This window comes from Triticum urartu, chromosome 6A (assembly GCF_056163025.1).
Source record: "Triticum urartu cultivar PI428250 chromosome 6A, HENAU_Tu73, whole genome shotgun sequence".
NCBI classification, from domain to species: Eukaryota; Viridiplantae; Streptophyta; class Magnoliopsida; order Poales; family Poaceae; genus Triticum; species Triticum urartu.
In genome coordinates this window covers 83,547,075-83,564,162 of record NC_141878.1, presented here as the reverse complement: position 1 = coordinate 83,564,162, position 17,088 = coordinate 83,547,075, and positions in this window count along the sequence as shown.

The following is a 17,088-nucleotide window of genomic DNA, read 5'->3' as shown; positions in this document are numbered from 1 at the left end:
CATAAGTCTGCTACTTTTGGGCATTAATTATGCCCTAGTCAATGTGTAAATCTCTAAATGTACAGTCTTTCACAGACGTAGGGAGTAGGTTGAGGACTTGCGCGTGAGCATGTGTGTTGCGTCGTGTGCTGTGTGCCGCATGGGTGCGTGAGTGTTGCGTGCGTCCATGTGTACGTGTGAGTCATGCATGCATGTGGCTTACTCCCTCCCATTGACATGTTCATATTTCAAGCTTCCTTTGTTTCCTCCATATGGTGATACTCCCTCTGTTCCCAAATACGGAGTAAAATCCTCCCTCTGTTCCCAAATACGGAGTATTTGTCTTTCTAGAGATTTCAACAAGTGACCACGTACGGAGCAAAATGAGTGAAGTGAGTGTAGAGGCATAAGGATAATGTAGAAAGGAAGTCTTCGCGATCCATTATTCCCCATCTCGGTCAGAGAGAACTATTCAACTAGTCTTCGTAGTGAAGTGATAATACACGCTGCAGCAGATGGGACACTTAATTAATAAGTTGAACCAGCGTGTTGGTGTTACTAAATCAGCCTTACCTAGTACTGCCATCATGTTTTCCAGTAGAGCACGCTTCTGTCCTCCATTAACTAACATATGGGCCCTCTTGTGGTAGACCCACATGTCATCGGTGTAACTATTTACACTCCAAAGGACGGTATATCCTCGTAGTAGTAGTAGAATTGAGATTTAATGCACTTTCTTTCCCGTCTTCCACTCTTCTTCCTCCTCTCTTCTTCTTCCTCCTCTTTTCCTCATTGTCGGCCGCACACCATTTTCCCCCGCTCATTGCTCACCCACCCGCGCCATCTTCCTTGGTAGCTCGCGCGTACCATATCCCCCCCGCTCACTGCTCGACCACACGAGGAGAAGCTTCTTCGCCCGCCCGCCCGAATCCACTTCCCCGCTGGCTCGCACGCACCGAAAACCCCAATGGCAGAACCGACTGACACGCAGAGCCGCGATTGAAATTCCCTCCCCGATGTTCTCTTGGAGCAGATCTGTAATCATATGGACCTACTCGGCACCGTCTGTCTGGCCGCATGCTCGGTGTCTTTGTACCGTCTACTCGGTCGCAATCGACCGGCTTTTTTTCAATACACCCTGCTTGCTGATGCCCGATCCTCACAGGTGGCCCGGACACTGACTTGACGATCCTACAGAGGTTGTCGTGGTGCCCCTCGACATGCTACCACTACCTGTCCACTTGCCCTTCATGTGCGGCCACTATTGAGCGAGCATGCAGGCCAACTAGATCGTCCTCATCCACCTATCCGGTAGTCCGTGGCGTCTCGTGGATATCTACACCCAGCGAGAGATCACCCTTCCATCGTTGGATACCGCCGCCATCGAGCCTCACGGCCCGCCGGACACTCCTGCCTACTACGCAAGAGATGCGTCAAGCTTTTGGCTCGACCTCTGTTTGCTGAAAGTTGTAATCTGCGAAGTGCCCACACCATCAGAAGACTACATGGATTACAAGCTGGTTGCCTTGTTTAACATGGGATTAGTCTATCTGGAATCTGATCACCATACATGGTTATGGCTCATCGTCAATCCTGTTGAGGCAACATTTCTGTCTGATGCTATAGTGCACGATGGCATCGTTTACGCGGTCGACGCACATATTGGCTGCCTATACTGGTGTAATCTATCGTCGTGTAATTGTTTTATCTCATCTCATCTTTACCTTATGAATACGACTACCTGTTCATTGTTACAAATTTAGAATAGATAGTATGTCTATAACCACATCATTTCTATATGTTCCTCTCATTTCCTAGATTTTTATGACCACACATGTTATTGTTAGAGTTGATATGAGAACAATTGGCATCTAATGATTGTTAGAATAGATATTATGAGCATAACATCATGATTGCTATATGTTACTCTCATTTCCAAGATTTTTATAACAACGCATGTTATTGCTTAGAGATTGTTATGAGAAAAGTAGTAGTAAGTGCTATGGTAGAATATGAGTAGGCTCTGTCATAGCTATTTTCCTCTCATTGTTACATGATGTTTGAACCATGGCATATTGCTAGAATATGAAAGCCATTGGCTTATTTTTTAAAACTTGGGGTATGATTATGACCACGGCATTGCAATGCTCTGTCTATGATATGTGTCACTGTTATAATAATCTTAATTCCACACATACTCTGAACATGATTGTTTATTTTTGTCCTTTTGGTCTCCAATTTGAATTGTTGCAGCAGACGCAAATGCGCTAGCCTTCATGATTCCAGGATCTGGAATCATGCCAGCCGATGGGTGGTGGTTTATCGCTCATTCAGCTGACGGCGGTCATTTGATGCTCATTCGCACGTACCAAATTGACCAAACCATTACATCAAACCACATGCAGTACAGGCTGCTTCGTGTTCGAGAAAGATCCCAGCTCCGTTGAGCCAGGCGTATTCAAGTGGAGGCGGGTTTACAGCCTTGGCAACCACTCCATGTTCCTCGGGCTCAATTATCCGACCATCCAACCAATCATCGATCATATCACCGGCGATGATTACCATGCTATGCAACTTCCATTCGCCAGGGGACTGTGTTTACACATCATACCATGGGTTTCATGAATCACCATATCCAGAGATTCGTCGACACAGCTTGTTGCCAGATAATCTTCAGTGTGTGAAAGGCATCAAGCTTCCATGCGATGGATGGCTTTTGCAAACCCGACATGCGGCGATGTGGTTCATGCCAACAACAAATATGCACAACTTGATTCGTACTGATATCTAGACTAAGCCATGTATTCTGCTGCTGTAGCACGACCCTCTTTTGTTGGATATCATGTACTGTTGTTAGTTTGAAGCACTCCTCTGGTTTGAAGGATAAATACCTTTTTGGGATCAAGTGCATCCTAACTCACCTACACAGGATGTAGTGATAATGATGATGGGGATGTTGTGCAGTATATGCTACACCCATCCTGAGAAACTTCCAGGTAAGACACCGATCGACCGTCTACTTGCACAAATATATTCCTTTGTTTATAGCTCTATTTTTCTTTTTAGACGCAGACCTAGTGAAGCAATTACAAGAATAAAGCATTACATCATCCAGATACAATCAAGGTCCGCCTACGGAACCAAAATAAAAGAAGACTACCCCAAATGCTACACAGATCCCCGATCGTCCCAACTGGGCTCCACTACTGATCAACTGGAAACGGAACAACATGACGACCACGATCTTCAACGAGCTCCTCCTTGAGCTTGGTTGCGTCACTTGAACGATATCATCGATACCTGCAAACTGGTTTTGGAAGTATCTATGAGTTACGGGGACTCAGCAATCTCACACCCTCGCGATCAAGACTATTTAAGCTTATAGGTAGGGTAAAAGGTATGAGGTGGAGCTGCAGCAAGCGACTAGCATATATGGTGGCTAACATACGCAAATGAGAGCGAGAAGAGAAGGCAAAAGCACGGTCGAGAACTATGATCAAGAAGTGATCCTAGAACAACCTACGTCAGCATAACCCCAACACCGTGTTCACTTCTCGGACTCCACCGGAAAGAGACCATCACGGCTACACACGCGGTTGATCCATTTTAATTAAGTTAAACTTCAGGTTTTCTACAACCGGACATTAACAAATTCCCATCTGCCCATAACCGCGGGCACGGCTTTCGAAAGTTCAAATCCCTGCAGGGGTGTCCCAACTTAGCCCATCACAAGCTCTCACGGTCAACAAAGGATATTCCTTCTCCCAAGACAATCCGATCAGACTCGGCATCCCGGTTTCAAGACATCCTCGACAATGGTAAAATAAGTCCAGCAAAGCCGCCCGAATGTGCCGACAAATCCCGATAGGAGCTGCACATATCTCGTTCTAAGGGCACACTCAGATGAGACTAGCTACGAGTAAAACCAACCCTCAAGTTTCCTCGAGGTGGCCCCACAGGCAGCTCAGTTCGGAGCAACACTTAGAGAAGCACTGGCCCGGGGAGGGGGGGTTAAAATAAAGATGACCCTTGAGTCTGCAGAACCCAAGGGAAGGTGGTAGGTTGTTAGTGCAAATGGTAAAACCAAGGTTGGGCCTTGCTGGAGGAGTTTTATTCAAAGCGAACTGTCAAGGGGTTCCCATTATAACCCAACCGTGTAAGGAACGCAAAATCCAGGAACATAACACCGATATGACGGAAACTAGGGCGGCAAGAGTGGAACAAAACACCAGACATAAGGCCGAGCTTCCACCCTTTACCAAGTATATAGATGCATTAATTAAATAAGAGATATTGTGATATCCCAACAAAATAACCATGTTCCAAACAAGGAACAAGCTCCAATCTTCACCTGCAACTAACAACGCTATAAGAGGGGCCGAGCAAAGCGGTAACATAGCCAAACAACGGTTTGCTAGGACAAGGTGGGTTAGAGGCTTGGCTTAACAATATGGGAGGCATGATAAGCAAGTGGTAGGTATCACAGCATAGGCATAGCAAAAGAGCGAGCATCTAGCAAGCAAAGATAGAAGTGATTTCGAGGGTATGGTCATCTTGCCCGCAAAGATCTCCGAGGAGACGAAAGCTTGATCCTCGTAAACGAACTCAACGGGCTCCTCAAACACGAACTCGTCTCCCGGCTCTACCCAAAGCAAGAACAACAAGCAAAAGGAACACAATCAACCACGTGCAATGCACAAACAACATGATGCAAACATGGTATGGTATGCGGGATGCGATATGTGATGCATATGCAAGATTTGGAAAGGAATGATTGAACCTGGCCTCAACTTGGAAAACCAAGAGTGTCACTGGAAATAGGAGTTGATTTCGGTTGAAATCGATATAAAGATCACCAGAATCGGATGCACGGTTTGGAAATGGCAAGCAAAACAAATATGGCACCGGTCTGCGATAAACAACAAGTAGCCTCCTAAATGCATCAAGATAAATAAGCTACTGCACTCAAACATGACAACAAAATACATGGCAGTGATATACTCATGATGCTTGACAAAAGATAAACACTGAGCTACGGCTAATTCACTAAATAACAAGCTCAAACAAGCATGGCAAAAGTGCAAAAGATAACAGGTTTCAGACTTGGTGAAATTAACAACATGTCAGGAATTTATCATCAGGAAGCAAAGTTTAGAGCACGATAACTATATGCTACAGGAACATATCATGGCAAAGCAAGGCATGGCATGAAGCTAATAAAAGCATACAACAAAAGTCCCTTAGTGACCATGAGCCAAAAGGGATCAGCAAATACAATTGCAAGCATGTGAACATAGCAATTAACGAAAACAGATTCAGACTTAGTGAAAAACTGGAGCATGCAAAACAGATATCAAGTAGGCATGTTTACGAGCTCGATGCACTCACTACAAAGCATTGCATGATAATCTAAGCATACACCCAGCAAATATACATGGCATAGAAGCTAGACATGGAAAGAACAACAACATAGCATGCATGGATCAACTATAACAAGCTCGGCAAAATTGCTAAACATGTTAACAATCTGCCAGGAACATTTTATAGCAAAAGTAGAGCTCGATTGACTCAAGCTAGGGTGCTCCATAATTGCAAACAAAGACATGGATGGATAGAGCACAACATTATCTACAAAACATCCTTACTGATCATGCTCAAAAGAGGCACCGATCACTAGGAAACAACATGAACATATGGCATACAAATAATGACAGGGCAAGGACTTAGTGAAATTCTAAGTCCCTGAAATCAGCATCATTGAGTAAGCTACTTTGCATGCTTGTGCTAGTCACCACAAAGATCACAAAAATACATGGCATACACCCCTATAAAGATGACATGGCATATTTCAAAAGACATGTAGAGCTCAGGATCATAGCATGCACACATTAATCATGGCAAAAATGACAAAAGTGCATTTGCTGAAACAGATCTGAAACTATCATCACATAACCCTCTTCCAACAGCATTTCGGGCATCAAGATGAGCTCAAATGAAAATGATGCAATAAGATGAAATGATGTACTCTCCGAGACGAACATTTTGATATGCTATACGTCCAAAACGAAGCCACGGATGCAGAGTTATGATGCGATAAAAATGCCCAAAAATTACTGAAATTAGGGTAAAAGTCAACCCTAGGGTTTTGTCCGGATCTGGATCTGAGGCGGCGCGCTCTTCGAGGTTCGTCGGAATCCCTGTTCGCCGGAGGAGGAAGTCGCCGGACTTGCCGTCGGGGTGGAAGGAGGCACCGGAGAGCTCGGGGCGGCCGGATCCGACGACGGCGGTGCCGGAGCGGCGTCCTCGGGAGGCGCACGTGAAGGAGGCGGTGATGGCCGGCTGCGGCGCGGGGTGGAGCTCCGGCGGTGCGGGGTGGCCGTCGACGAGCACGGCGGCCGAGCAGGCGAGGCGGCGGCGGTGCACGCGCGGCGCGGGCGGCGGCAATGCGCGCTGGTGGCTCGGGCCTCTGCGCGGCTCGGGCGGGCCGGCCCCGGGCCCCGGCGGGCCGCGGAGGAGAGAGAGGGCGCGGGAGGCGACATGGCGCGCGGGGGTTGGAGGAGAGCGGCGGCGAGGCGACATGGCGGCGTCTGATTCGCCGGAGCGAGGTGGCTGGCGGCGGTGGACATGTCCGGTGCGGCGCGAACATGTCCGGTGGCGCGATGAGGAGGGAGACTAGGGTTTCGTCCGCGAGATTTCAGAGGGGATCACATATTTATAGGTAGAGGGAGCTAGGAGAGTCCAAATGAGGTGCGGTTTTCGGCCACGCGATCGTGATCGAATGACCGAGATGATGGAGGGGGTTTAGGTGGGTTTTGGGCCACTTTGGAGAGATGTTGGGCTGCAACACACACGAGGCCTTTACGGTCCCTCGGTTAACCATTGGAATATCAAACAAAGTCCAAATGGCACTAAAGTTGGCAGGCGGTCTACCAGTAATAAACCAAGGCCACACGACAAGTCTTGGTCCAATCCGAGAACGTTTAACACCCGCACATGAAAAGAGGCAAAAGGGAACACCGGAGGACATAGGAGCGCCGAAATGCAAAACGGACAACGGAGAAAATGCTCGGATGCATGAGACGAACATGTATGCAAATGAAATCCACATGATGACATGATATGACATACATGACACACAAGCAATGACAAGGCAACAACAGCGAATAACTGGAGGACACCTGGCACATCGGTCTCGGGGCGTTACAACATCCTTATTTTTGTTGTTGTTTTCCCTCCCAGTGCTGATTTTTTTACCACTGGTTTTCCCTTAAACCAACTCAATTGTCCCACGTCTTATTTGCTTACAAAAACAAAATGATTTTTTAGCAAATCTATAAGTTCTTAAAAATGTTTATCATTTCAGGATTACAAAAGTTCGGACTCCACCAAAATATGCAAAATAAGGTTGAACTTTTTGACCGTGGTCCTGGGCAGAAAATGGGCTGTAATAAATTACTTAAGAATTAGCAAATGGGCTGCAAATTATTAAAAAAATAGCAAATGGGATCTATGTTGTCTGCCACATATTTGGAGGCTGACTTATGGGCCTACTAAGTTCATGCGTACACAAGGTTTCTCAAAAAAGAAACTTAGTCAACAATCGACTCTACCAGCGTCAGACCGTTAGATGTCAATCTAACGGCAATCGTGTTTCTTCAGTCTCTGATCTTCCTGCCCCAGCCGCCCAAACCAGCGCTGTCGGGACCGCCTGCTCCCGCCTCCCGTGGCCGGCTATGCTGCCGGGCAGGCCTCACAGCCCCATCATATACTCGCATCCCTGGCCTGTCTATCCCTCTACTCACCCACACCTCCTGTTATTTTTCGGCGACGGCAACCAAACCAGTCAACCCTCATACTCCCCACCGCGTGGGCCGCCACTGCCATGTCTTCTCCGGCTCCATGTCGTTCCCTTCGTAGGCCTCGCCGTTGTCCACCGCCCTGGTGCTCTCGGCGCGGCGTGGTCAACATGACCAACGAACGACATCCATCGGAAGTGGACTATACGTGGAGAGGTTGACAGCTGGGTCCATGGCCGCACACAAGAAAATGCCTCCTTATTACGCGCAAAATAATGATTTCTCCACCTGACATCTGGGACCCGCCGGAAGGGCCTCTGTATTTCGCGAAAAAACGTTCCCTCCGCTGACAGGTCGGACCCACCAACTATATCTTCGCACGCAAGGAAGTGCCTCCTTATTGCGCACAAAAAATGAATACCCCCTGCCAGCTGGGACCCACCACAGTGGGAAGCTGACTTGTGGGCCTACTAAGTTGATGGGGACGGAGGGCTTTGTGAACTTAGTCAATATATGAATGATTCTAGCTCCAGTGACCGTACGATATCCATCCAACGACCGTAGTGCTTCTTCAACCTCTGGTCTTCTTGCTCCAGCCGCCCAAACCAGCACCGGTCGTGCCGCGTGCTCCTGCCTCCCGTGGCCGGCTGTGATGTCGCGGAGGCCTCACCGCCCCCTACTACTCCTACCGCTGGCCAGGCCATCCCTCTACTCACCCACACCCCCTGTTATTCTGCGGTGATGGCAGCCTCACACCGCAGCCAAACCAGTGAACCCACGTACTCCTCTCCGCGTGGGCATCCATTGCCGCGTCTTCCCTGGCCCCGCGTCATCCCCTTCCTAGGCCTCGCCGTTGTCCATCGCCTTGGTGCTCTCGGCGCGGCGTGGTCAATGTGGTCAACGACCGACTTCCATGGGAAGAGTACTATACGTGGAGAGGCTGACAGCTGGGTCCACAGTAGCCGCAAGGAAGTGCTTCCTTATTATGCGCAAAATAATTATTCCTGCACCTGACAGCAGGGACCCACCAGACGGGCCATCGTATTTCGCAAAAAAATGTTTCCCCCTGACTGCTGGGACCCACCAGCTACATCTTCGCACGCAAGGAAGTGCGTCCGGGCAAAAAAATGATTCATCCCCTGACTGCTGGGACCCACCAGCTATATCTTCGCACGCAAGGAAGTGCCTGACAGTCGGGACCCACCTAGTTGAAGCGTACGTAGCATTGTCATTCTGGTCGCGAACGTGTACGTACATACTGGTCGATGTAGAGCACACACGTGTCGTAGTAGAGGCGCGCATGTAGCATGTACACGTGCGTATAGCGGCCAGTGTGCAAGAAAGAAAATATGGCCACACACGTACATACGGGCGGGGTCTCGAACGCCTACTCGCGCATATGTACGGTCAGGGCTCGTGTACATGGCTGGGTCGGAATGGAGAAACTGCATCGTCATGTTCATGGGGAGCCAACCGACTGGGTCGGAACGAAATGATGCGTCGTGTTCATCGGGAGGGCTTGGACGGAACAACCAATGGAAACGAGGTCTGGCGTACCGCAGAACGGAGGAAACGGCCTTATGTTCGACCGGCCACGGTCAAAACGGGATCCTGTTCATCGAGAGGGGTCTGGCGTACTGCAAAACGGAGGAAACGGACCTCCTACGGTCGAAACGGGGGTCATGTTCATCAGGAGGGGTGTGGCGTACCGCAAAAAGGAGGAAATGGACATGTGTTGGAGCACTACGGTCGAAACGGGGGTCCTGTTCATCGGGAGGGGTGTGGCGTACCGCAAAAAGGAGGAAATGGACATGTGTTGGAGCGCTACGGTCGAAACGGGGGTCCCGTTCATCGGGAGGGGTGTGGCGTACCGCAAAACGGGACTCCACGGGATACTGTTCATCTCCATCGTCGACCCCCTCCAGTCTGCACGGGCTACTGTTCATCCACCGTTGACCTCCTCCAGCCTCCACCTACGACTGTTCATCCACGGGCACCTGTTCATCCAGCCTCCACCGTGCGCTACTCCACCGGCTACTGTTCAACCAGCCCTCTCCACGGGCTCCTGTTCAACCACCCCTCCACGGGCTACTATTCATCCAGCCCTCCATCGTCCTGTTTATCTAGCCCTCCACGTGGTGGTCCTGTTAATCTAGCCCTCCACGGGGTCCTGTTCATCCAGCCCCAACCGGCTCGATCGATCGGGGTCCTGTTCATCTAGAGGCAACACCACGCGGTCCTGTTCATCCACCCCCATCGGGAACTATTCATCCAAACCCCCCCAGCAACGCTCACTGTTCATCCAGAGGTAGCATCGATCGGCTTCAATTAGTAGCAGTAGCGAAGGAATCGCTCGATCGGGTTCAGTTAATAGCCATCGATCGATCGCTCGGGTTCAGTAACGCGTAGCTTGCAGTGCAATCGCTCGGGTTCAGTAGGCAAACGCCTCGCTCGGGTTCAGTTACAGCCCAACGACTCGCACCTACGCGCGTGCGTGTACGAGAGAAACGCACATCGCTCGGCCCCGACCACCCACTGTAACCGGGAACACCCCGATATTTTCCTCGCCCTCGCTTCTACCACGGTTTTTTCCGTCATGGACAGCCCAAAGAATGTCATGCAGCTGTGTCTCCGGCCCGCCCAGGACGAAAAGCCCATTTTCTGTCATGATTTTTTGTCATAGAAGTAGGAGCCCACCACATCTATGATGATACCGGGTTTTGTCACAATTATCGTCATAGAAGTGTCATAAGTATGACATAATTTTTTTCGTTCGGCCCAAAATGTCATAGATGTGTCTTTTTTTGTAGTGAAATGATGACGCTTGTTGGGAGACAACCCAATTTTATTTTTGTTCTTTGCTTTTTGTTCCTGTTTAGTAATAAATAATTCATCTAGCCTCTGATATGATTGTGTTTTTATGTTTAATTTAGTTTTTGTGCCAAGTAAAGCCTTTAGGATCTTCTTGGGTGAATATTGTTTGATCTTGCTGATAAAAACAGAAAGTATGCGCTCACAAAAATAATTTTCATTTTTTACCAGAGAGCGATAAAATATCAATTCCAACTGCAGTAGATCAATACGTAAATTTTCCTGGTCGTCCTAGTTTTTCAGAATTTTTGGAGCTACAGAAGTATTCGTAACTTACAGATTGCTACAGGCTGTTTTGTTTTTGACAGATTCTGTTTTTCGCGTGTTGTTTGCTTATTTTCATGAATCTATGGCTAGTATCGGGGGGCATGAACCATAGAGAAGTTGGAATATATTAGGTTTAACACCAATATAAATAAATAATGATTTCATTACAGTACCTTAAAGTGGTTGTTTATTTTCTTATACTAATGGAGCTCATGAGATTTTCTGTTGAGTTTTGTGTTGTGAAGTTTTCAAGTTTTTGGGTGAAGATTTGATGGATTTTGGAATAAGGAGTGGCAAGAGCCTAAGCTTGGGGATTCCCAAGGCACCCCAAGGTAAAATTCAAGGACAACCAAAGGCCTAAGCTTGGGGATGCCCCAGAAGGCATCCCCTCTTTCGTCTTCGTCTATCGGTAACTTTACTTGAGGCTATATTTTTATTCACCACATGATATGTGTTTTGCTTGGAGCGTCTTGTATGATTTGAGTCTTTGCTTTTTAGTTTACCACAATCATCCTTGTTGTACACACCTTTTGGGAGAGACACGCATGAATCGGAATTTATTAGAATACTCTATGTGCTTCACTTATATCTTTTGAGCTAGATAATTTTGCTCTAGTGCTTCACTTATATCTTTTTAGAGCACGGTGGTGGTTTTATTTTATAGAAATTAGTGATCTCTCATGCTTCGCTTATATTATTTTGAGAGTCTTTTAGAACAACATGGTAATTTGCTTTGGCTATAAAATTAGTCCTAATATGATAGGCATCCAAGATGGGTATAATAAAAACTTTCATATAAAGTGCATTGAATACTATGAGAAGTTTGATTCCTTATGATTGTTTTGAGATATGAAGATGGTGATATTAGAGTCATGCTAGTCGAGTAGTTGTGAATTTGATAGATACTTGTGTTAAAGTTTGTGATTCCCGTAGCATGCATGTATGGTGAACCGTTATGTGATGAAGTCGGGGCATGATTTATTTTTTGATTGTCTTCCTTATGAGTGGCGGTCGGGGACGAGCTATGATATTTTCCTACAAATCTATCACCCTAGGAGCATGCGCATAGTACTTTGTTTCGATAACTAATAGATTTTTGCAATAAGTATGTGAGTTCTTAATGACTAATGTTGAGTCCATGGATTATACGCACTCTCACCCTTCCACCGTTGCTAGCCTCTCTAGTACCGCGCAACTTTCGCCGGTACCATAAACCCACCATTTAGCTTCCTCAAAACAGCCACCATACCTACCTGTTATGGGATATCCATAGCCATTCCGAGATATATTTCCATGCAACTTTCCACCGTTCCGTTTATTATGACACGCTTCATCATTGTCATATTACTTTGCATGATCATGTAGTTGACATCGTATTTGTGGCAAAACCACCGTTCATAATTTTTCATACATGGCACTCTTGATTCATTGCACATCCCGGTACACCACCGGAGGCATTCATATAGAGTCATATTTTGTTCTAAGTATCGAATTGTAATTCTTGAGTTGTAAGTAAATAAAAGTGTGATGATCATCATTATTAGAGCATTGCCACATGTGAGGAAAGGATGATGGAGACTATGATTCCCCCACAAGTCGGAATGAGACTTCGTACAAAAAAGAAAAAAGAGGCCATAAAAAAGGAGAAAAGTCCCAAATAAAAAAATGAGAGAAAAAGAGAGAATGGGCAATGCTACTATCCTTTTTCCACACTTGTGCTTCAAAGTAGCACCATGATCTTCATGATAGAGAGTCTCCTATTTTGTCACTTTCATATACTAGTGGGAATTTTTCAATATAGAACTTGGCTTGTATATTCCAATGATGGGCTTCCTCAAAATGCCCTAGGTCTTCATGAGCAAGCGAGTTGGATGCACACCCACTTAGTTTCTTTTTGAGCTTTCATACACTTATAGCTCTAGTGCATCTGTTGCATGGCAATCCCTACTCACTCACATTGATATCTATTGATGGGCATCTCCATAGCCCGTTGATACACCTAGTTGATGTGAGACTATCTTCTCCTTTTTGTCTTATCCACAACCACCATTCTATTCCACCTATAGTGCTATGTCCATGGCTCACGCTCATGTATTGCGTGAAGATTTAAAAAGTTTGAGAACATGAAAAGTATGAAACAATTGCTTGGCTTGTCATCGGGGTTGTGCATGATTTAAATATTTTGTGTGATGAAAATAGAGCATAGCCAGACTATATGATTTTGTAGGGATAGCTTTCTTTGACCATGTTATTTTGAGAAGACATGATTACTTTGTTAGTATGCTTGAAGTATTATTATTTTTATGTCAATATTAAAATTTTGTCTTGAATCTTTCGGGTCTGAACATTCATGCCAAAATAAAGAAAATTACATTGATAATTATGTTAGGTAGCATTCCACATCAAAAATTCTGTTTTTATCATTTACCTACTCGAGGATGAGCAGGAATTAAGCTTGGGGATGCTTGATACGTCTCCAATGTATCTATAATTTTTGATTGTTCCATGCTATTATATCACCTGTTTTGGATGTTTAATGGGCTTTAATATGCTCTTTTATATTATTTTTGGGACTATCCTATTAACCGGAGGCCCAGTGCCAGTTTCTGTTTTTTTGCCTATTTTAGAGTTTCGCAGAAAAGGAATACCAAATGGAATGAAACCTTCGCGATGATATTTCTTGGACCGAAAGCAAACCAGGAGACTTGGAGTGGAAGTCTGGAACTCCATGAGGTAGCCACGAGGCAGGAGGGCGCACCTAGGGGGGTAGGCGTGCCCCCACCCTCGTGGGCCCCATGTAGCTCCACCGACATACTTCTTTCGCCTATATATATACTCTTATACCCTAGATCGATCGCAGAGAGCCACGAAACCACTTTTCCACCGCCGCAACCTTCTGTACCTGTGAGATCCCATCTTGGGGTCTTTTCCGACGATCTGCCGGAGGGGGAATCGATCACGGAGGGCTTCTACATCAACACCATAGCCTCTCCGATGAAGCATGAGTAGTTTACCACAGACCTTCGGGTCCATAGTTATTATCTAGATGGCTTCGTCTCTCTCTTTGATTCTCAATACAAAGTTCTCCTCGATGTTCTTGGAGATATATTTGATGTAATATTCTTTTGCGGTGTGTTTGCTGAGATCCGATGAATTGTGGATTTATGAACAAGATTATCTATGAATATTATTTGGTTCTACTCTTAATTCTTATATGCATGATTTGATATCTTTGCAAGTCTCTTCGAATTATCGGTTTAGTTTGGCCTACTAGATTGATCTTTCTTGCAATGGGAGAAGTGCTTAGCTTTGGGTTCAATCTTGCGGTGTCCTTTCCCAGTGATAGTAGGGGCAGCAAGGCACGTATTGTATTTTTGCCATCGAGTATAAAAATATGGGGTTTATATCATATTGCTTGAGTTTATCCCTCTACATCATGTCATCTTGCTTAATGCGTTACTCTATTCTTATGAACTTAGTACTCTAGATGCATGCTGGATAGCGGTCGATGTGTGGAGTAATAGTAGTAGATGCAGAATCGTTTCGATCTATTTGACACGGATGCGATGCCTATATTCATAATCATTGCCTAGATATTCTCATAACTATGCACTTTTCTATCAATTGCTCGGCAGTAATTTGTTCACCCACCATAATACATGCTATCTTGAGAGAAGCCACTAGTGAAACGTATGGCCCCTGGGTCTCTTTCTTATTATATTGCATCTCTTTTATTTACATCGCATCTCGTCTACTATTTTTTAATCTTTACTTTCCAATCTATACAACAAAAATACCAAAAATATTTACTTTACTATCTTTATCAGATCTCACTTTTGCGAGTGACCGTGAAGGTATTGACAACCCCTTTATCGCGTTGGTTGGAAGGTTCTTGATCGTTTGTGCAGGTATTAGATGACTTGTGCATCGTCTCCTATTGGATTGATACCTTGGTTCTCAAAAACTGAGGGAAATACTTACGCTACTTTGCTGCAACACCCTTTCCTCTTCAAGGGAAAACCAACGCATGCTCAAGAGGTAGCAAGAAGGATTTCTCGCGCCGTTGCCGAGGAGATCTACGCCAAGTCAAGACATACCAAGTACCCATCATAAACTCTTCTCCCTCGCATTACATTATTTGCCATTCACCTCTCGTTTTCCTCTCACTCACTTCAAAAATGATTTTCAAAAACCTTCGCCTTTTATTCGCCCCTCTTCCGTTCGTCTCTTTTCACTTGCTTCTTGTGTGCTTGTGTGTTGGATTGATTGTTTGTCACGATGGCTCAAGATAATACCAAATTGTGTGACTTTTCCAATACCAACAATAATGATTTTATTAGCACTCCGATTGCTCCTACTACCGATGCTGAATCTTGTGAAATTAATACCGCTTTGTTGAATCTTGTTATGAAAGATCTATTTTCTAGCCTTCCTAGTGAAGATGCCGCTACCCATCTAAACAACTTTGTTGATTTGTGTGATATGCAAAAGAAGAAAGATGTGGATAGTGATATTGTTAAATTGAAGCTATTTCCATTTTCTCTAGAGATCGTGAAGGGATTGACAACCCCTTTATCGCGTTGGTTGCAAGGTTCTTGATTGTTTGTGCAGGTACTAGGCGACTTGTGCGTTGTCTCCTACTGGATTGATACCTTGGTTCTCAAAAACTGAGGGAAATACTTACGCTACTTTGTTGCATCACCCTTTCCTCTTCAAGGGAAAACCAACGCATGCTCAAGAGGTAGCATTGACTACGATGAGACCTTCTCACCCGTAGCGATGCTTAAGTCTGTCCGAATCGTGTTAGCAATTGCCACATTTTATAATTATGAAATTTGGCAAATGGATGTCAAAACTGCATTCCTTAATGGATATCTTAAAGAAGAGTTGTATATGATGCAACCAGAAGGTTTTGTCGATCCAAAAGGTGCTAACAAAGTGTGCAAGTTCCAGCGATCCATTTATGGACTGGTGCAAGCATCTCGGAGTTGGAATATATGCTTTGATAGTGTGATCAAAGCATATGGTTTTATATAGACTTTTGGAGAAGCCTGTATTTACAAGAAAGTGAGTGGGAGCTCTGTAGCATTTCTGATATTATATGTAGATGCCATATTGTTGATTGGAAATGATACTGAATTTATGAATAGCATAAAAGGATACTTGAATAAGAATTTTTCAGTGAAAGACCTCAGTGAAGCTGCTTATATATTGGGCATCAAGATCTATAGAGATAGATCAAGACGCTTAATTGGACTTTCACAAAGCACATACCTTGATAAATTTTTGAAGAAGTTCAAAATGGATCAAGCAAAGAAAGGGTTCTTGCCTGTGTTACAAGGTGTGAAGTTGAGTCAGACTCAATGCCCGACCTTTTGGGGAACATAGTAATTTCAAAAAAATTCCTACGCACACGCAAGATCATGGTGATGCATAGCAAGGAAAGGGAAGAGTGTTGTCCACGTACACTTGTAGACTGTAAGCGGAAGCGTTATGACAACGCGGTTGATGTAGTCGTACGTCTTCACGATCGACCGATCCTAGCACCGAAGGTACGACACCTCCGCGATTTGCACATGTTCGGCTTGGTGATGTCCCACGAACTCATGATCCAGTAGAGTGTCGAGGGAGAGCTTCGTCCGCACGATGGTGTGATGACGGTGATGATGATGCTACCGGAATAGGGCTTCGCCTTAGCACCGCTACGATATGACCGAGGTGGATTATGGTGGAGGGGGCACCGCACACGGTTGGAAACAATCAACTTGTGTGTCCTAGGGTGCCCCTGCCCCGTATATAAAGGAGCAAGGGGGAGGCCGGCCGACCCTTGGGGCGCGCCAGGAGAGGATGAGTCCTCCTCCTACTAGGAGTAGGACTCCCCTTTCCTACTCCTACTAGGAGGGGGAAAGGAAGGAGGAGAGGGAGAAGGAAAGGGGGGCGCAGCCCCCCTTCCCTAGGTCCAATTCGGACCAGAGGGGGAGGGGGCATGCGGCCTGCCTTGGGCGGCCCTCTCTCTCTCCACTAAGGCCCATGTGGCCCATTAGTTCTCCGGGGGGGGGGGGGGGGTTCGGTAACCCTCAGGTACTCCGGTTTTCTCCGAAATCACCCGGAACACTTCTGGTGTCCGAATATAGCCATCCAATATATCAATCTTTATGTCTCGACCATTTCGAGA